A 22,121-nucleotide genomic window follows, 5' to 3' on the forward strand; every position below is an offset into this window, starting at 1 on the left:
GTACATATTCCAGGCCACTGACGATGCCTTGCAGAAAATAAAGGCGAAACGCGTATGGCACTAAAATTGTGTTTTATTCAGTTGCTGTCAGACGGTCCATAAGTAAAAATTATCAATATACGGTAGTATTACACGCAACTGAGGAAGACAGGACTATAAAAGTTGAAGATGTTCTACATACTTTCTTTAGTTAGTGAGATGTCCGCCCCCGGTATATATAGCTGAGTGGTCAGCGTGATAGAATGTCAATCCTAAGGGCCTGGGTACGATTCCTGGCTGGGTCGTAGATTTTCTCCGTTCAGGGACTGGGTGTTGTGTTGTCCTAATCGTCATTATTTCATCCCCATCGACGCGAAACTCGCCGAAGTGACGTCAAATCGAAAGACTAGTACCCAGCGATCGGTCTACCCGACGGGAGGCCCTAGTCACACGACATTTACAGTTTGTGCGATTTCCTTCTTCGTATACTGGCTTGATATTGCAAACACAATGTGAAACTAAGCAAAATTCAAGCTTTATGACTTTGTCTGGAGTCATCCAAAGTGGTTACCAGAAAGCCGCAGTGGCACGAGATACTACACGTCTAAAAATGGTTCAAATGGCTCTGAGCAGTATGGGACTCAACATCTATGGTCATCAGTCCCCTAGAACTTAGAACTACTGAAACCTAACTAACCTAAGGACATCACACACATCCATGCCCGAGCCAGGATTCGAACCTGCGACCGTAGCGGTCACGCGGTTCCAGACTGAAGCGCCTAGAACCGCACGGCCACACCTGCCAGCCCACTACATGTCTAGCATTATAGATACTCTCTAAAGACTTTATTGCATCTGTGAAACTTGAGTTAGTTCAATAAATTCCCACTAGAAGTGCGCATATCAGTTTTACAATGCATGTTGCAGAAATGTAGCATTAAGCACTTAAGGGTTAGATTTCGTGTGCAAGTAATAACTTTAACTACACGCAGTCGGATCTTTTTATTTAGTACCGTCAGTCTAATAAACCTTTGCACTTTGTAAGAACACTCGTTAATCGCCTCCCAACAAATAGAAAGCCACACTGTGAAGTGCTACATAAAAAATTAGCGCCATACTCAGCTCCGTGAAGCTATTGTTATTTCGGGTTCTCTCTGTCTTAAGCGTGCTGCTATTGAAAAGCTCTTCAACATGATGCTTTTCGCTTTTATTGCGAATGGATCAGCAGCTGTTTAAAATATAACATTACAAGTAGACGGTACTTGTTCTTTCATTACTTGTAGAACGAATGGCTCAAATGGTTCAAATGGCTCTGACCACTATGGGACTTAACATCTATGGTCATCAGTCCCCTAGAACTTAGAACTACTTAAACCAAACTAACCTAAGGACATCACCCAACACACAGTCATCACGAGGCAGATAAATTCCCTGACCCCGCCGGGAATCGAACCCGGGAACGGGAAGCGGAACGAATGGCAGTTTCGCTCAAGCATTACTTAACGGTGGTGAACCAGGGTAGAAATTTTAGACGATTTTTTATTCGCTTAATATGTTCCTCAGATTAACTACTTTTGAGATTCATTCAAATAAAGTGTGCCATGAATGTTAAAATATGTTAAAACCTCGATTTACTGTTTGGGAGTCTCGCGCATCCGAGCGCGCGAATGCAACCGATCCAATACTATAACAGCTACCGACGAAATAGGGGTCCTGTTAGTTTCAGGTAGTATCACAGAAGGCATTGGTATCAAATAAAATACTATTCTAAATGAGATTTCTCTTCGCAACGTGATTCGTTTATAGTAAATTACAAGCACGCGCTTGTCGCGTCTGCTTGTCATTTCGCTTATTTTTTTACACGAAGTACAACGTAAATACTTGAAAATAACGAACAATCGTATTTATACGGATAGAAAATAAAGTAACACCAAACGTGGATAAACATGCTTCCATTAGTATGCGGCAGCCAGTTAATCAATGTAAAGAGGCTCAAATGGCTCTAAGCACTGTGGGACTCAACATCTGAGGTCATCAGTCCCCTAGACTTACAACTACTTAAACGCAACTAACCTCAGGACATCACACACAGCCATGCCCGACGAAGGATTCGAACCTGCGACCGTAACAGGCGCGCGGTTCCAGAATAAAGCGTCTAGAACCGCTCGGCCACAGTGGCCGGCTAATCAGTGTAATTTTGTCAAAATGAGTATGTTTTGACATAAGCGAAAAATAAAGGTCAGCTGTATGGTACTGGCATTGCTGATAGTACGTTAGCTCAATTTCAGTATTGAAAAGCAAGTTGTAACTTTAAACGTTTGCTTTTCCAAAACAACATTTTACAAGTTGGCAGGAACTAAAACTCACGAAACGTACATTCATTTACATTATACCTTTTTCTAACTTATGAGTCCGCGTTTTTCCTTTTGTAGCAAGTAGGATTTTTGCGAAGTCGAGGGTGAACATCCTTCTCGACCTCCAAATTTCGCACTTTTCTTCTGCCTTCTAGTGTAGAAAATTTTTCTCTTTCTCTTTTTGAGAGTTGCATTTGGGTCGACAGATGAGCACACTTCCAGTATAACATGGCGGTGTTCTTAAGAGCTTACGAAAACTCCACTGACATATAGAACTGAATTTAGCGTCTCAAAGCCATCACAGGTCTCCGGGTAAGGCAAACTACTACTGTTGTTAAGTTGGGCAGCAGGAGAATATCCTAGCGGGGATTTTAGGCAGGCGCCAGCCAGGAATACTGCAACCACGTTTATGTTGCGCTGTTGAGGGGGAATAGTAGTATCCTGGGATGAAGACAGTTATTTCTGCACGGGTTATTCCGATACTAGTGCCTGCTAATTTTTTGTACTAACCGAGTTCTAGCCAGATTACGTTGACGTAGTACTAAGTTTTGAATCTTCCCGCTACGGCGCTGTTGGTTTTGTTGTCCTGTGAAAGATAGCAGCAGCAGCAAGGAAGCGTTCCAAGATGGGGTCTGGCATCCACGTGCGTGTAAAATAGATGTATCACTGAATTACCCACTGATGCACAAACTGCGCCAATTTAAATCCACCATCGCTTGCTCAAGCTGCATAGCGACGATACAGTAGCAGCGTAAACGTGAGGCGGTGGTGCAGCGTTTCAATAGTGGTGGCACAGGTGTGCGCTACAGCTCAACTCGGTCAAGCTCTCTCAGTGCTATCCCTTATAACGAACAGCGTCTTGATAAACTCGCTCTTGATGACAGGCGGATTATCAAGGAATGTCGGCTGTAATCGCCTAGACAAGATGTTACGCAACCTCGGTTATTGCAATGTGTTCGAGAAGGATCACCTGGATGCTTATAGGACACCAAGAAACCCACGAAACGGAAATTTGTTGGGCCCTATTGAACCAATATCGGGCTGAAGGCGACAGTTTATTGAGCACCATGATCACCGGAAATGAGACGCTTTCTCACCACTATAATCTGGAATCCAAAAGAGTCTGTGGCGTGGTGACTGCGAATTCTGTAAGAAAGAAGGAGGCACAGTCATTTGCAGGCAATGTGAGGTGCACCATTTTCTAGCATAGACAGAGTGTGGCTCTCTGAAATGTATTAGAGCCTAAAGCAGTTGCCAGTTGATAACGGCACAGGACGACACTGGCCAGGCTGAATTCCTTAACTTCCAGAGCCAGAGCAGATGAGAAGACAAACTTCCGCTTGCAACATGATAACGCCAAGCTTCACAACAATTCTGTGACCAGAGGTCCCCACTGTTGAATCTGGCTGGACTATACTACCACATCAGCCATACAGTCCCGATTTATCACCATCAGATACCAGTTCTTTGGACCCATGAAGGATTGAGTATGTGGCCACGAACATTTTTGATTCAGATGCTGTCGTAAGAGCTGGAAGACGATGACTCATCGCAGCTGATTCGGGTTTCTACGATCACAGCAAGTACAACCTTATTCATTGTTGACAGAAGTGCAAAACGAATGGTGCTGTGCTAAGTGAAAACTGACGGTATTTGACTGAAATGTTGCTCTATTTAACAGCGCTATTGCCCTTCTCTGCTTTAGTTTCCATGAAAATAATTGTAGAGGCATTAGTTTCGGAACGACCATCACAAAAGTGCGTGAAAATTCCGTATCCCAGACTACAGTGGGACGAAAAGTGTCCCGTCTTTCACCACCCCTAACGGGCTGCTATAAACATAGCGAGTTGCTAATAGAGTAAATCGGTGTGCCACTACTGCTCTTGAAGACGACGGCAAGGCTCCGAAACAACCCACTTGTGAGGCGATTAGCGGGGAGCTGAGAACAGAACAGACAGCCACTTGGCGCAAGCTAATGGCCGCATCACACCTCCAGCCCGGCTGTCGCGCCAGCGCTTGCTTTCTCCGCTACCTGCTTTCGCTCAGCTCCGCTGCAACAGATGGAAAAGGCTCAAGTCTGGTCAAGGCGAACTACCGCAGGTACAGCTAACTTAAGCGATGCAGACCAGAGCCAAAACCCGGTAGGGAAACTGTGTGGTACAGTTAAGTTTAAGGATAATTTTAAAACTGTGGCGACTGACAATTCATACAGTAAACAGTTTTTCATTACAGGTGTTAATGGAAATGGCGTGTGACTAGGGTCTCCCTTCGGGTAGACAGTTCGTCGGGTGCAAATCTTTCCATTTGACGCCACTTCGGCGACTTGCGCGTCGATGGGAATGAAATGATGATGATGATTAGGGGAACACAACACCCAGTCCCTGAGCGGAGAAAATCTCCGACCCAGCCGAGAATCGAACCCGGGCCCTTAGGATTGACATTCTGTCGCGCTGACCACTCAGCTACCGGGGGCGGACATTCATCTACATCTACATTTATACTCCGCAAGCCACCCAACGGTGTGTGGCGGAGGGCACTTTACGTGCCACTGTCATCACCTCCCTTTCCTGTTCCAGTCGCGTATGGTTCGCGGGAAGAACGACTGTCTGAAAGCCTCCGTGCGCGCTCTAATCTCTCTAATTTTACATTCGTGATCTCCTCGGGAGGTATAAGTAGGGGGAAGCAATATATTCGATACCTCATCCAGAAACGCACCCTCTCGAAACCTGGCGAGCAAGCTATACCGCGATGCAGAGCGCCTCTCTTGCAGAGTCCGCCACTTGAGTTTGTTAAACATCTCGGTAACGCTATCACGGTTACCAAATAACCCTGTGACGAAACGCGCCGCTCTTCTTTGGGTCTTCTCTATCTCCTCCGTCAACCGGATCTGGTACGGATCCCACACTGATGAGCAATACTCAAGTATAGGTCGAACGAGTGTTTTGTAAGCCACCTCCTTTGTTGATGGACTACATTTTCTAAGGACTCTCCCAATGAATCTCAACCTGGCACCACTTCCACTTCAAATCGTTCCGCACGCATACTCCCAGATATTTTACAGAAGTAACTGCTACCAGTGTTTGTTCCGCTATCATATAATCATGAGTAATGAGTTTGATGTGAAAAAAAATTATAGGTGTTAAAATTATTAAATGTAAAACTGAATGAATAGTCCATTAATCCGCTGTAGCGGTGTTTACTCAAGTCAGTTACAGACCCACACAACCGGTTTTGCCACTTTTACCTTGCGATTTCTTGGTGTACGAGGTGTGACAAAGTAATGAGTTTGATGTGGAAAAAAAAAGTTGCTTACCGTTTTAGTCAAGTTTAGTGTTGTCTCCTTCAGAGTAGTTCCCTCCTGAATGCACACACTTTTTCCAGCGCTTCTGCCGTTGATGGTAACATTTCTAGAACTCATCTTCTGTAATATCCTCCAAGACCCTTGTCACAGCATTTTGGTCATCTTGTGTTGTTTGAAAATGGAGTCTCTTGATCGCCGCTTTGACTCTTGGAAATAGAAAAAAGTCGAACGGAGCGATATCGGGTGAATAAGGTGGCTGTGGTAGTACTGAAATTTGTTTTGAGGTTAAAAATTGCTGTACTGACAGAGCAGTATGGGATAACGCATTATCGTGATGCAGGATCAAATTATCAGTAATGTTGGCACGGACACGAAGAACTCTTTTACGAAGTCTTTCTAAAATTTCTTTGTAGTAATATTGGTTAACTGTTTGTCCAGGAGTCACGCACTCTTTATGAACAATTCCCTTGGAATTAAAGAAGCACACAAGCATGCATTTCACTTTTGACTTTGACATGCGAGCTTTCTTTGGTCTGGGTGATCCCTTTGAGCACCATTGCAAACTTTGGCGTTTTGTCTCTGGATCTTACTGAAAAAAAAACGAACTTTCATCGCCAGTGATAACACGGCTCAACAATTCTGGATTGATTTCCGTTTGCTCTAACAGATCGGCTGCCACATTTTTCCGTGTTTCTCGTTGTTGTCGTGTGAGACTTTTGGGGACCATTTTTTACAAATCTTTCTCATACCAAGAGCTTCAGTTATTATTAGACAAACAGTTTCTCGATTGATGTTCAGTTCTTCTGCAATCATTTTCACAGATAATCTTGGAGCAGATCGTACGAGTTGACGCACCCTGGCCAAGTTGACATGCGTCCGTGAGGTTGATGGTCGTCCACTGAGGTCTTCATCTTCAATATTCGTTCTGCCTTCACTAAACATTTTATGCCAAAGAAAAACTTGAGCTCTTCACATAACCACCTCTCCAAAAGCCTTCTGAAGCTTACCGTAAGTTATCGTCTTTTTCACCCAATTTAACCTAAAAAGAAATGGCATACCTTTGCGCAATATTATGCGGTTCCATTTCCGTGACGAGAGACAGAAACACGTGTTAACTTATTACAGCACAAGTGAAGACTCAGCAGTTGCATCAATGTGCCGCTTGGACTAGAAGCAGCTTATGTACGAAGGTCAAAGATATTGTGCCTAAGCAAGCCTGCAGGGTTGCCACATCTTGCAAAGAAATTAAGACTCATTACTTTATTGTCATACCCCGTATATAAATACTATATCAAATTGTATGGGGAGTAATTACAGAATGCCGTAGAGTAACTATTGCGGTAGCTATCGAAACTTCTCAGCCCTCCTCAATTGATAAAAAACGATCATTCAAATGAATAAAAATATCTTCATCTATGATGAATGTCATGTCTGTGTTAGAAAGCACAAACTGTCATCACTTTAATAATGAAAATACACTACTGGCCATTAAAACTGCTACACCAAGAAGAGATGCAGATGATAAACGGGTATTCATTGGACAAATATATTATACTAGAACTGACATGTGATTACGTTTTCACGCAATTTGGGTGCATAGATCCTGAGAAATCAGTACCCACAACAACCACCTCTGGCCGTAATAATGGCCTTGATACGCCTGGGCATTGAGTAAAACGGAGCTTGGATGGCGTGTACAGGTACAGCTGCCCATGCAGCTTCAACACGATACCACAGTTCATCAAGAGTAGTGACTGGCGTATTGTGACGAGCCAGTTGCTCGGCCATCATTGAGCAGACGTTTTCAATTGGTGAGAGATCTGGAGATGTGCTGGCCAGGACAGCAGTCGAACATTTTCTGTATGCAGAAAGGCCCGTACAGGACCTGCAACATGCGGTGGTGCATTATCCTGCTGAAATGTAGGGTTTGGCAGGGATCGAATGAAAGGTAGAGCCACAGATCGTAACACATCTGAAATGTAACGTCCTCTGTTCAAACTGCCGTCAGTGCGAACAAGATGTGACCGAGACGTGTAACCAATAGCACCCCATACCATCACGCCGGGTGATACGCCAGTATGGCGATGACGAATACACGCTTCCAATGTGCGTTCACCGCGATGTCCCCAAACACGGATGCGACCATCGTGATGCTGTAAACAGAACCTGGATTTATCCGAAAGAATGACGTTTTGCCATTCGTGCATCCAGGTTCGTCGTTGAGTACACCATCGCAGTCGCTCCTGTCTGTGATGCAGCGTCAAGGGTAAATGCAGCCGTGGTCTCCGAGCTGATAGTCCATGCTGCTGCAAACGTCGTCGAACTGTTCGTGAAGATGGTTGTTGTCTTGCAAACTTCCCCATCTGTTGACTCAGGGATCGAGACGTGGCTGCACGATCCGTTACAGCCATGCGGATAAGAAGCCTGTCATCTCGACTGCTAGTGATACGAGGCCGTTGGGATCCAGCATGGCGTTCCGTATTACGATCCTGAACCCACAGATTCCATATTCTGCCAACAGTCATTGGATCTCGACCAACGCGAGCAGCAATGTCGCGATACGATAAACCGCAATCGCGATAGGCTACAATCCGACCTTTATCAAAGTCGGAAACGTGATGGTACGCATTTCTTCTCCTGACATGAGGCATCACTACAACGTTTCACCAGGCAAAGCCGGTCGACTGCTGTTTGTGTATGAGAAATCGGTTGGAAACTTTCCTCATGTCAGCAGGTTGTAGGTGTAGTCACCGGCGCCAACCTTATGTGACTGCTCTGAAAAAGCTAATCATTTGCATATCACAGCATCTTCTTCCTGTCGGTTAAACTTCGCGTCTGTAGCACGTCATCTTCGTGTTGTAGCAGTTTTAATGGTCAGTAGTGTGTGTTCTTTTTGGCCGATGTCAAGCAACAGACAATGCCCCTCATGCGCTGTTATGCAGGGAAGCCCTGGGCCCAAAAAGCCGACAGGATCATGTGTGTGTCACCAACATAGCAGTAGACAATATATGCTACGAGCGTCCCGTGTATTGTCGAAGCACGTGGTGTGGCTGCCACCAGGGTACTGAGAAGGCGATGGAAACTAACGCGGGCAACTCCGAAGATAAGGACTGTTATGTTGGTAAGAAACACGCATGGTCTTGTCGGCTTTTGAGCGCAGGACTTCCCCGGATAACAGCGCGTGAGGGGCATTGTCTGTTGCTTGACATCGGCCAAAGAGAACATATTTTCATTAGTAAAGTGATGACAGTTTGTGCTTTTTAACACAGACATGACATTCATCATAGATGACGATTTTTTACTCATTTGAATGATCGTATTTTATCAATGGAGGAGGGCTTAGAAGTTTGGCTAGCTACCCCAATAGTTACTCTATGGCATTCTGTAACTACTCCCCATACAATAAGATATAGTATTTATATATGAGGTGCGACAATAAAGTAATGAGACTTATTTTCTTTGCAAGATGTGGCAACCCTGCAGGCTTGCGTTGGTACATTATCTTTGACCTTGGTTTATAAGCTGCTTATAGTCCAAGCGGCACATTGATGCAACTGCTGAGTCATCACTTGTGCTGTAATAAGGTTTTTTTTTTGTGGTTTTAGGGCGCACAACGTCAACGGTCATTAGCGCCCAGACTACTTTAGGAATGCACCGCGAGTCACAAGTTTAAAACAGCAACGAAACGGAAAACACGATGAAAGACATACTGACAGGCATAGGATTAAAAAAGAAAACAGCATAATCAAATGTCCTTTGAGAGGGTTGTCAAATTGATAAAATGATGAACGCGAGCAGCTTCTCGTGGGTCATCCGCTAAAATGGCTTCTACAGTACATGGCAGGCCAATATCGAGACGCAGGGTGTTAAAATTCGGACACGACGTTAAAATGTGGTGGACCGTCAGCAATTGCCCACATGGGCAGAACGGCGCCGGCGCAGCCGTCAGCAGATGGCGATGGCTGAACCGGCAGTGGCCAATTCGCAACCGGGCCAAAACTACCTCCTCCCGCCGAGAAGGGCGTGAGGAGGACGTCCAAGCCACGGGTAGAGCTTTCAAGGCCCGAAGCTTGTTGTCTGGAAGTGCAGCCCAATCGGCATGCCACAGCGAGACAATGCGCCGACAAATTACCCTGCTACAATCTGACGAAGGGACACAACAAGAAGCTGTCCGAGGCTGGAGGACCGCAGCCTTGGCCGCGGCATCTGCAGCTTCGTTCCCAGGGATACCGACATGGCCAGGAACCCACATAAAGCTAACCGGAGAACCGACGTCCTCCAGCTGCTGAAGAGAGCGTGGGATCCGGTGCACGAAAGGGTGAACCGGGTACGGATCACCGAGGCTCTGGATAGCGCTCAGGGAATCGGAGCAGATGACATATGCAGAATGGCGGTGGCGGCAGATGTAAAGGACAGCCTGGTAGAGGGCAAAGAGCTCAGCTGTGAAGACCGAACAATGGCCATGGAGCCGATATTGGAAACTTTGAGCCCCGACAATAAAAGAACACCCGACCCCGTCATTGGTCTTAGAGCCATCTGTATAAATGAAGGTCATATTAATGAACTTCGAACGAAGTGCGACAAAACGGGAGTGGTAGACCGAACCGGGGGTAACCTCCTTCGGGAGCGAGCAGAGGTCAAGGTGGACGCGAACCTGAGCCTGGAGCCAACTAAGTTTCCTGTCAAATGTAGACCTAAAAATTTTGTTGTCTCCACGAATGGGAGAGCAACGGGACCGAGTCGTAAAGACGGTGGGAGAAACTCTTTGTAGCGCCAGAAGTTAATACAGACAGTCTTCTCGGCAGAAGAACGGAAGCCATTGGCGACACTCCAGGAGTAAAGACGGTCAAGAGAACGCTGAAGACAGCGCTCCAGGAGACACGTACGCTGCGCGCTGCAATAGATGGTAAAATCGTCCACGAAAAGGGAGCCTGATACATCAGCTGGGAGGCAATCCATTATTGGATTGATCGCTATGGCGAAGAGAGCGACGCTCAAAACTGAGCCCTGTGGCACCCCATTCTCCTGGCGAAAGGTGTCTGACAGGACAGAGCCCACACGTACCCTGAACTGTCGATCCATTAAAAAGGAACGAATAAAAAGAGGGAGGCGACCGCGAAGGCCCCATGTATGCATGGTGCGGAGAATGCCCGCCCTCCAACAGGTGTCGTAAGCCTTCTCCAAATCAAAGAACACAGCCGCGGTCGGGCGCTTCCGCAAGAAGTTATTCATAATGAAGGTCGACAAGGTAACCAGATGGTCAACAGCAGACCGGCGCCTACGAAATCCACATTGTACATTGGTAAGGAGGCGTCGAGACTCGAGCAGCCAAACCAATCGAGAGTTAACCATTCGCTCCATCACTTTACAGACACAGCTGGTAAGCGAGATGGGTCGATAACTGGAAGGCAAGTGCTTGTCCTTCCCCGGCTTAGGAATCGGGACAACAATAGACTCGCGCCAGCATGCGGGAACATGTCCCTCAATCCAGATGCGATTGTAAGTACGAAGAAGAAAACCTTTACCCGCAGGAGAAAGGTTCTTCAGCATCTGAATATGAATAGAATCAGGCCCTGGAGCGGAGGACCGTGATCGGCCAAGTGCGTTTTCGAGTTCCCGCATGGTGAATGGGGCATTATAACTTTCACGATTCGAGGAGCGGAAGTTAGGTGGCCTAGCCTCCTCTGGCTGTTTGCGGGGGAGGAAGGCAGGGTGGTAATGAGCGGAGCTCGAAACCTCTGCGAAAAAGCGGCCGAAGGCATTGGAGACAGCCTCAGGGGCCACAAGGACGTCATTCGCGACCATCAAGCCAGAAACTGGTGAGTGGACCTTAGTGCCAGATAGCCGGCGCAGGCTACCCCAGACAACAGAAGAAGGAGTAAAACTGTTGAAGGTGCTTGTGAAAGCAGCCCAGCTGGCTTTCTTGCTTTCTTTAATAATACGACGACACTGTGCACGTAATAGTTTATAATTGATACAGTTCGCCACTGTAGGGTGGCGTTTAAAGGCGCGTAAAGCACGTCGACGAGCACGTAAAGCGTCTCTACATGCTGCGGTCCACCAGGGGACCGGTACGCGACGTGGAGAAGAAGTAGGGTGAGGGATGGAATATTCAGCAGCAGTGAGAATGACTTCCGTGAGGTGTGCGACCTGACTATCGCAGCTTGGGAATGTTTGATCCTGAAAGGTCGCCCTGGAAGAGAAGAGCCCCCAGTCTGCTTTGGAGATGTTCCAACTAGATGAGCACGGAGAGGGGGTATGCTGCAGGAGATGGATAACACACGGGAAGTGGTCGCTCGAATATGTATCAGATAGTGCATACCACTCGAACCGGTGTGCAAGTTGGGGAGTACATATAGAGAGATCTAAATGGGAAGAGGTGTGAGATGTGTCCGAAAGAAAAGTAGGGGCGCCAGTATTGAGGCAGACGAGATTGAGCTGGTTGAAAAGGTCTGCTAACAGGGAGCCCCTCTGGCAGGATGCTGGAGAGCCCCAAAGGGGGTGGTGGGCATTGAAGTCTCCAGTTAACGAAAATGGTGCAGGTAGCTGAGCAATAAGTTGCATCATGTCTGCCCTGGTAACGGCAGACGACCATGGAGTGTAAACGGTACAAATGGAAAATGTAAAAAAGGGGAGAGTAATGCGGATGGCAACTGCCTGCAGGCCGGTGTGCAACGTGATGGGATCGTAGTAAATATCATCCCGGACCAGCAACATAACCCCTCCATGAGCTGGGATACCTACCACAGGGGGTAGGTCAAAACGCACAGAGGTGTAGTGTGCCAAGGCAATTTGATCGCATGGGCGTAGCTTCGTTTCCTGGAGGGCTACGACGAGTGGACGGTGCAAGCGAAGCAGCAACTTCAAGTCCTCTCGGTTGGAGCGAATGCTGCGAATATTCCAGTGAATAAGTGCCATCGTAAGAAAAAAAAAATAGGGAAGATGAAAGAAGGGGTCACCTCGAAGGCCGCTGAGGGCCTGGCTTCGAGCGAGCACTGCCGCCGCTATCAGTAGGCGGACAGTCATCGTCCATTGGGTCTATAGGTTCATCGGCCATCTTGGGAAGATGGCCGGGAGGGGGAGCTTCCTCCGCCGGTGAACGGCCAGATGTTCGGCTACCAGCGGTGCGGCCAGGCGAAACTGATGACGGCCTGGGGCGGCAACCGCTGGGTGGCGCAGGAGAAGAAAGGCGCCGTGGCGGAGAAGGAGAACTGTGCTTCCTATTAGCCTTCTTGGAAGGTCGTTTGGTGGAAGTACCGGACGAAGGCTGGGAGGTCGAGGTACGTAGGAAGTCTGCACGGGACGGTTCCTTCTTGAAGGCCCGTGCATCTGACTTCTGGGTCTTCGTCTTAGCAGAAGCTGATGAAGGGGCTGGTGTCTGTGGGGTGATGGGACGAAGAGGAGACGTCGACCGCGCGATCTTAGCACTGGCCGAACGGACGACCGTGGTGCTGAAGGTCAGATCGCATGTCTGGGTTGCCACCTCCCTGGTAGTCCGAGGAGAGGCGAGGACAGTACTGTATTTCCCCGCTGGGAGCAGCGTGGTCTTCCTACTAGCCAATAGCTTGCGAGCAGCCGAGGTGGACACTTTCTCTTTGACCCGAATTTCTTGGATACAGCGTTCTTCCTTATAGACAGGACAGTCGCGGGAGGATGCGGCATGGTCACCCTGACAGTTCACACAACGAGGAGACGGAGGTGGACAGCCACCCTCATGGGCATCCCTGCCACAAGTGACACATTTAGCCGCATTGGAACAAGATTGGCGAGTGTGATTGAAACGCTGAGACTGGTAGCAGCGCGTAGGTGTCGGGACATAGGGGCGAACAGAAATAACCTCGTAGCCCGCCTTGATGCGCGATGGCAGCTTAACACTGTCAAAGGTCAAGAAAAGTGTCCGGGTCGGTACAAGGTCATTGTTGACCTTTTTCATGACCCTATGGACAGCCGTCACGCCCTGCTCAGCGAGGAAAGATTGAACCTCCTCGTCAGTCAAACCGTCGAGGGATCTAGTATAGACCACACCACGAGACGAATTCAAAGTTCGGTGAGCCTCCACCCGGACAGGGAATGTGTACAGGAGTGTGGCCCGAAGCAGTTTTTGTGCCTGAAAGGCGCTCTCAGTTTCGAGTAATAAGGTACCGTTACGCAACCTGGTACAGGATTTGACAGATCCGGCTATGGCATCGACGCCCTTCTGGATAACGAAAGGGTTGACAGAGGAAAAATCCTTTCCGTCCTCAGATCGAGAAACGACGAGGAACTGTGGGGCAGGCGGTAGTACTTTTGTCACTGGTAGCTGGTCACGTTTCCGTTTTTGGGCAGAAGTCGAGAGAGATGGAGTGAAATCCATTGCGGAGGAATCCCCCATGATTGCCAGCGTCTCCGATGGCGCGCTCCTTCCTTGTGGGGACCCTCTCAGAGGGCACTCCCGCCTTAGGTGAATGTTTACACCTCAGGTCACACCTCCCGAGAAACAGACGGAGGGACCAATCGGCATGGTCAGAAGGTATCAGCTCAGCCAATCACCCCTCCCCGGGCCTGGCCTTTACCAGGGGGTACGCGCGTGCCTTACATGTCTACCCAGGGCGGGGAATTACGCGTTACCCCGTCACCGGCTACGCGTGCGAACGCGTGGGTCGGCCTTCAGGCGCGCACAGGGAGGAAGGAAGAAGAGGAAAAAGGAGAGAGAGAGAGAGAGAGAGAGAGAGAGGGAGAGAGAGAGAGAGAGGGAGAGAGAGAGAGAGAGAGAGAGAGGATAGTGTCTCAAACGCCGAGGCGGAGACCAGAGATGGCAAGGAGAAGAAGGCAATGAGAAGGCAAGGAGAAGAAGGCAATGAGAAGAAGGCAATGAGAAGAAGGCAAGGAGAAGAAGGCAAGGAGAAGAAGGCAAGGAGAAGAAGGCAAGGAGAAGAAGGCAAGGAGAAGAAGGCAAGGAGAAGAAGGCAAGGAGAAGAAGGCAAGGAGAAGAAGGCAATGAGAAGAAGGCAATGAGAAGAAGGCAATGAGAAGAAGGCAATGAGAAGGCAAGGAGATTATGCAGGGGAAAGAGTAAGGAAGACAGGGAGGTGGAGAAGAGCAAAGAAAGGAACCAACCAAAGGAAGGAAGAAACGAGAAGTGAAAAAGCAAAATGACCGCAAATAGAGGTCGTGGAACCGTCCGTCTCCGGACGCAGGCGCTAACTACCCCCTTGAGGGGGAGGGACTCCTTTTAGTCGCCTCTTACGACAGGCAGGAATACCTCGGGCCTATTCGTACCCCGGACCCGCAGGGGGGATTGTAATAAGTTAACACGTGTTTGTGTCTCACGTCACGGAAATGGAACCGCATAATATTGCGCAAAGGTATGCCATTTCTTTTTGCGTTAAATTCGCTGAAAAAGAGACGATAACTTACGGTAAGCTTCAGAAGGCTGTTGCTTGACACAGGCCGACTGGAACGTATTTTGATCAGTAAAATGATGGCAGTTTGTGGTCTTAACACAGATATGACACTCATCGTAGATGAGGATTTTTTATCAATTGGTGGCTTTTTTTTATGAATTGAGGAGGGCTTAGAACTTTGCCTAGCCATGCCAACAGCTATTCTGCAGCATCCTGTAACTAGTCCCCAATATGACTTAGCATTTACAGTAAACACACCAGGAGATGCCAAACCGGTTGTGTGCATCTATAATTTATTTGAAATAATATTTCATTATATATAATATTTAATTATATATATAATTTGAAATAATACAGCTACATTCGACTATTGGACTTTTGATTTAGTTATGTACTTATTAATTTTTTAACACACATATTGAAAAAACTGTTCACTGTACGAATTGTCAGTCAACCATTTGTAAGCTTAAGGAAACTGGTAGCGTCAAGAGTAAATTATTATTATTATTATTAAGTTTTTAACTAGCCTTTGGCATGAAGCATTTAGCCAGGGTAGTGGGTAGTAACAAATTGTTATTCGATCTGTCTGTGTTACTAAATGGCTGAGAAGTTCACAAACGTGAGTTGCATGTTGCCTATCTAATACTTTCCAGGGGGAACAAATATTTGATTTTCAGTATTTCACATAATATTGACAGAATTTAAAAATTTAAAATGCTGTCATAATCTACCTCTGGATGTAGTGTTCTGACGTAATAGTGGGAAACGTCAGCGAAACGTTTGGGCCAGGCTTGGAAGCGTGCTCAGTTAGTCTAGTGGTTAAGGCTATTGTTTGCAAATTGCAAAATTTCCACGTCCGAGTCCTGGTCATCATCGAGTGTCTCATTACTTGTGGGAAGAAAGTAAGACCGGAAAACACAAGAAAAATCAAAATCTTCAAGAACGTCCTACTGATGCGAGTGGATGCCGCGTTCAAGAACATCTTCCCGTTGATTGATCTACCTTCCCACAAACAGGGTAGTGTGATGTGCAAAATATAGCGCTTAAAGTTCGCATATACACTCCTGGAAATTGAAATAAGAACACCGTGAATTCATTGTCCCAGGAAGGGGAAACTTTACTGACACATTCCTGGGGTCAGATACATCACATGATCACACTGACAGAACCACAGGCACATAGACACAGGCAACAGAGCATGCACAATGTCGGCACTAGTACAGTGTATATCCACCTTTCGCAGCAATGCAGGCTGCTATTCTCCCATGGAGACGATCGTAGAGATGCTGGATGTAGTCCTGTGCAACGGCTTGCCATGCCATTTCCACCTGGCGCCTCAGTTGGACCAGCGTTCGTGCTGGACGCGCAGACCGCGTGAGACGACGCTTCATCCAGTCCCAAACATGCTCAATGGGGGACAGATCCGGAGATCTTGCTGGCCAGGGTAGTTGACTTACACCTTCTAGAGCACGTTGGGTGGCACGGGATACATGCGGACGTGCATTGTCCTGTTGGAACAGCAAGTTCCCTTGCCGGTCTAGGAATGGTAGAACGATGGGTTCGATGACGGTTTGGATGTACCGTGCACTATTCAGTGTCCCCTCGACGATCACCAGTGGTGTACGGCCAGTGTAGGAGATCGCTCCCCACACCATGATGCCGGGGTGTTGGCCCTGTGTGCCTCGGTCGTATGCAGTCCTGATTGTGGCGCTCACCTGCACGGCGCCAAACACGCATACGACCATCATTGGCACCAAGGCAGAAGCGACTCTCATCGCTGAAGACGACAAGTCTCCATTCGCCCCTCCATTCACGCCTGTCGCGACACCACTGGAGGCGGGCTGCACGATGTTGGGGCGTGAGCGGAAGACGGCCTAACGGTGTGCGGGACCGTAGCCCAGCTTCATGGAGACGGTTGCGAATGGTCCTCGCCGATACCCCAGGAGCAACAGTGTCCCTAATTTGCTGGGAAGTGGCGGTGCGGTCCCTTACGGCACTGCGTAGGATCCTACGGTCTTGGCGTGCATCCGTGCGTCGCTGCGGTGCGGTCCCAGGTCGACGGGCACGTGCACCTTCCGCCGACCACTGGCGACAACATCGATGTACTGTGGAGACCTCACGCCCCACGTGTTGAGCAATTCGGTGGTACGTCCACCCGGCCTCCCGCATGCCCACTATACGCCCTCGCTCAAAGTCCGTCAACTGCACATACGGTTCACGTCCACGCTGTCGCGGCATGCTACCAGTGTTAAAGACTGCGATGGAGCTCCGTATGCCACGGCAAACTGGCTGACACTGACGGCGGCGGTGCACAAATGCTGCGCAGCTAGCGCCATTCGACGGCCAACACCGCGGTTCCTGGTGTGTCCGCTGTGCCGTGCGTGTGATCATTGCTTGTACAGCCCCCTCGCAGTGTCCGGAGCAAGTATGGTGGGTCTGACACACCGGTGTCAATGTGTTCTTTTTTCCATTTCCAGGAGTGTAGTCCGGCTAGTAAGATAACGGTTCTAAAAGAAGTTAAATACGTTGGCTGCTGCTCTTTTCTAATTTGTATATGAAACTTATGTTTGTGAAATGTTTGTGTTAATTGTGTGTTCTGATGTATATGACGCGGCAAAGAAATTTTACATTATCCTTGATAATATTTTTAAATTAACAAGAAGGGCGCACGGATATTTGAACACTGAAAAGAACCTACGCCTGCCGCATGTTAGTACGTGAAATCGCTTACACATGCGATCACGTACACATAGTAACTACAACAAAAAGCACACCCGGCTTGAGGGACACAAGAGCAATGGTTGTCTGGGAAAGAGAGATAATTCGGCAATAGCAGATAATGCACTGGGACCAGGCAACCACGAAATTCGTTTCTACGATAACGGTTTTATCTGGATACAGTCATTAGTTTATTAGGACGTACAGAGAGGCCGTAGAAAATCACAAGCACGATGACAACCTTAACAGAAAAGGACGAAGATTGAAATTAGACAAGTTGCGCATCGAAGTGCTAAATAAGGCGAACTGCAAGCTCCGTTAACACTCGTTGCCCCAACTCCGCGATCTTATGCACGTGTGCTGACGTCACGACGCTACCGTAGCGAGGATACGTATAAACAATTCAGCTTGCTGAAGCTTCAAACTGCAACTTTAGTCTTTCTAGCCTCTGATGATGTGTCCAACACTGGAAGACGAAACGTTAGGCAGATGAACTTGCTTGGGTCCTGGCCTAATGCCGATGACATACAATCGCCAAGGACGCAAATATCTGCCGTTAAAGCGTACATTAGCAATGTATTATTTAAATGCTTACAACAGATGGTTTGTATACCAAAACGGACTATTACTCATTAAAGGGCTTGCTGACATAACCTAACGAAGCTGTATAGAATAGTTTCTAAGGAGCCGTCATCCTGATTGTAATTTATCGCTTTGGAATGAAACTCCGTCGTTCAAAAGAGCGAGAGCTGGCCAGTGTTCTTGGCGAAGGGTTGTTCTCACAGTACGGTTTGAGGAGAAGCCTACAGTTAAAAATTTTCTAGTAAATTAAACAGTACAATGAAAAAATTTCAAGTTTCAACAAAAAGTATTTAAGCAATCTGGCACCACTCGAGATTACAAATAGTACTTTCTCAACAGTCATAGATATAAATGAATTTTGTACCATTTACAAAGAAGATATAAAAATGATGATATGCACCTTGTTTACATAGGAGAGTTTAACATTTTATTTCACACAGAAACAATTACGTTCACTAGAAAAGGAAACACAGAGCTTTTAGGCCAAGATACATTTAACAACTGGTGAAAATTAATTGAGAATTTACGATCTCAATCGATTACTTGTAACTAAAACTTAATTTAAGAAAAGGCGGAGAAGGAAAGAGTTTGATCGTTTAATACTAAGTTGGCATTCTGTGTTGATTTCCAGTATGTCATCTTTCTGCTTGTCTTTACAGGCTGCAATACTTCACATTCTATATCATACAGTGGCTTTCTGTTATTAGATGGTCGGCAAAGGTTGAACCCCTGTTTCTTAATCTCTAGCTTCTCTCGTGTTCAGGTAACGTAAATGTCACAGTGAAATGATAATTAAATCAAGACCATAAGCTGTCGACAGGCGTTGATATACATTAACGGGGACAGGTGAAAATGTGTGCCCCGACCGGGACTCGAACCCGGGATCTCCTGCTTACATGGCAGTCGCTCTATCCATCTGAGCCACCGAGGGCACAGAGGATACTGCGACTGCAAGGATTTTGTCCCTTGCACGCTCCCCGTGAGACCCACATTCCCAAGTTAATGTCCACACACTATAATCGTAGTGCCCCTGCCCATTACACTCATTACTTGCGGCAGACAATCTTACAGAGTCCCGTAAGAGTTCGGGCAATGCGCGTGCATCCAGCACAGAACAAGGTCAATGGCCGGTTAGCCTTAGCTATATGAAGATGGTATCTGTTCTTTCGGACATGTCCGAAAGAAGAGATACCATCTTCATATAATAGCCACAGTTCTGCCTGACTGTCCGGTGTATACTTTCCCGCAGTGCTTTTCCTGTGATTTTATGTGCTCCACTCTGTGCCATTAATTTGGAGCTTGTCTTTAGCACCGAATAAAAATTCTCATATGCTGTTGGTTGCGAGACTTCAACCACAGAGGTTATCTGAAATTTTGCCAGTATATATATTCATGTTTATGATCTTAAAAATTAAATAACACGCATCAGTATTTGTAAGCCAAAAGTGTGTATACAAACCAAGATGAATGGTGTGAAACCAAGAACAATTACGGAAAAAGAAAGACAAAAATATGAACGCTACGAATACAAAACAATTGTGCGACATAATTAAGTTTCAAGAAACATATCTTTATTTCCTCCGTAATTTTAAAAAGGCGTTACAATGTTATTACTTGTAGTAGCAACTTTATTTATCCGCAGATCTCTTTTTACAAGGCTATAGGACATGTCAAAGTATTTACAAGTTTAGACCAATTTAAATGGCTCTGAGCACTATGGGACTTAACATCTGTGGTCATCAGTCCCCTAGAACTTAGAACTACTTAAACCTAACTAACCTAAGGACATCACACACATCCATGCCCGAGGCAGGATTCGAACCTGCGACCGTAGCAGTCGCGCGGTTCCGGACTGAGCGCCTAGAACCGCTAGACCACCGCGGCCGGCAGACCAATTTAAAATCGTTATTTATAATCATTATTATTATTTATTTGTATAAATATTTTTTACCAAACCCTTACTCTGTTTTATCTAAGTCATCCTTCAATATATAAAATGCATTGCATAACAGCTACTTTTTAGCTGCCTTTTTAAATAAGTATATTTTTGCAATTTCTTTTATCTCTTTTGGTAATTTATTGTACAGTTTTATCCGTTGGTAGAAAATTCTGTTTTGAGTTTCATGTTTCTTTTTTCTTGGCAAATGTAAGTTGAGTCTAGCTCTCGTTCCATGTTCATGGACAGAAATGTTCGTGCAGTAATTACCAATGTTATTTTTGATGTGTACAACTGACTGGTAATTGTATTCACAGGGAGCAGTCAAAATCCCCAGTGTTTTGAACAGATCTTTACAATGAGCTCGGGAGTTTGGAAACTGTGTTCATATTTTGCGCATTTTTTCCCCAAAAAAGAATGCAATAGCTAAGAACTGAGTGTACATATGGATAGCAGTTAAACAGAAGTACTTATAAGAAAAAAATGGCACACACTTTCAATTGTTACCGAATGCTTATTGGACTGCAATTTCAACATATCTGAATGATTAGCACTGATTATTTTATGTTACTGCATCTACACTGACAACGTCTCTATCGAGCCAGTCATTTCATTTAATTCATTTCACATTAATTTATGCTGAGAGTCAAGTGCCATTCTGCGCATCAGGCATTTATCTCCTCTAGATCCTCCTGGATTTCACAACAATTTTATAGCAGTAGTGGTTTCCTTTATAGAACAGCACCATTAGCAAGGAGCTAAATGGAGTTTGCAAAGTTGTTCACCGCATCATTTATCCGTATCGTGAACAAGACGACAGGTTTCTTTCTTTCTCTGATTACACTTAATAACTTCGAGCGAGCGAGTGAGAGAGAGAGGGAGAAACTCTCCTATCTAGCATCATGATAAACATAAAACGCAAGTAAGATAATTTTACTGCGTTCACTAAGCCTTCATTGCGTAACCGCAAAGCGTCATGTAAAAAGAAATGAGACCTGAACTTCCCACGCAGACTAACAGGGTCTAGCGTCGCAACTGAGTGCTACCTCGCGTGAATAAGGGACCGTAAATACATGAACAGACCAGTTTTAAATTTGGAGCCGACTCGTTACCCCGACCTGTGCTTTAAGAAATGACGCGATGCCGCGCAATTCTGCTTCATGGGTGGGCGCGTGAGTCTCTTTTGCAGGAACGGGTGATTTACAAAAGGTCATTAGTTTCAGATTAGTAAGGCTGATACATGAGTGCACCAAGCGAGCAAAAGCCAACAGGGAGGGAGATCGATCATTTTCAAAACATCCGCCATTTTTAAAGCATTCGCAGTATCGCGCAGTTTTCCACAGACTCTTTCTGCACCGTGACGTAAGGGTGTGTGTGTGTTACGTCTCCAGAAATACCGATGATACAGAACTTATTTAGAGCACTGATCCAACGGGTTGCTATGCGCCTCATCGCAAGCAGTGCAGATACGGGCTCTTAACAAGGAAACGCGAAGGCGGTGGGCGCCAGCTGCCATCTCACAATATGTGGCAACAGCAGGGGCGCTGCCGTACGATCAAAACATTTCCATCAACTTGATAAGACTTAATAGGGAACTTTGGATAAAGTATTGCCCACACTTTTAATTTCAAAGTTATGTAGACAGTAGAAAAACATGAACTGAGCGATTTTGAGACATGGACTGAGTAGTCCGAAGCGTGTATCTGAAACGGCATGAGCTCGCGGGATGAGCAATATGTACAGGGTGTTTCAAAAATGACCGGTATATTTGAAACGGCAATAAAAAATAAACGAGCAGCGATAGAAATACACCGTTTGTTGCAATATGCTTGGGACAACAGTACATTTTCAGGCAGACAAACTTTCGA

At 46.5% G+C, this 22,121-nt stretch overlaps 1 protein-coding gene and 1 non-coding gene across 5 annotated transcripts in view; both read right to left on the reverse strand.

Moving 5' to 3' along the window:
* Nucleotides 1-22,121, reverse strand: part of LOC126253660 (proton channel OtopLc-like) — an 856,134-nt gene that overhangs the window by 648,988 nt on the left and 185,025 nt on the right. The gene's annotated exons all lie outside the window — the stretch shown is intronic.
* Trnat-ugu (transfer RNA threonine (anticodon UGU)) lies at nt 19,175-19,249 on the reverse strand. The gene has a single exon. It is a non-coding gene; the product is annotated as a tRNA-Thr (tRNA).

Source organism: Schistocerca nitens, chromosome 4 (assembly GCF_023898315.1).
Source record: "Schistocerca nitens isolate TAMUIC-IGC-003100 chromosome 4, iqSchNite1.1, whole genome shotgun sequence".
In the NCBI taxonomy this organism is placed as follows: domain Eukaryota; kingdom Metazoa; phylum Arthropoda; class Insecta; order Orthoptera; family Acrididae; genus Schistocerca; species Schistocerca nitens.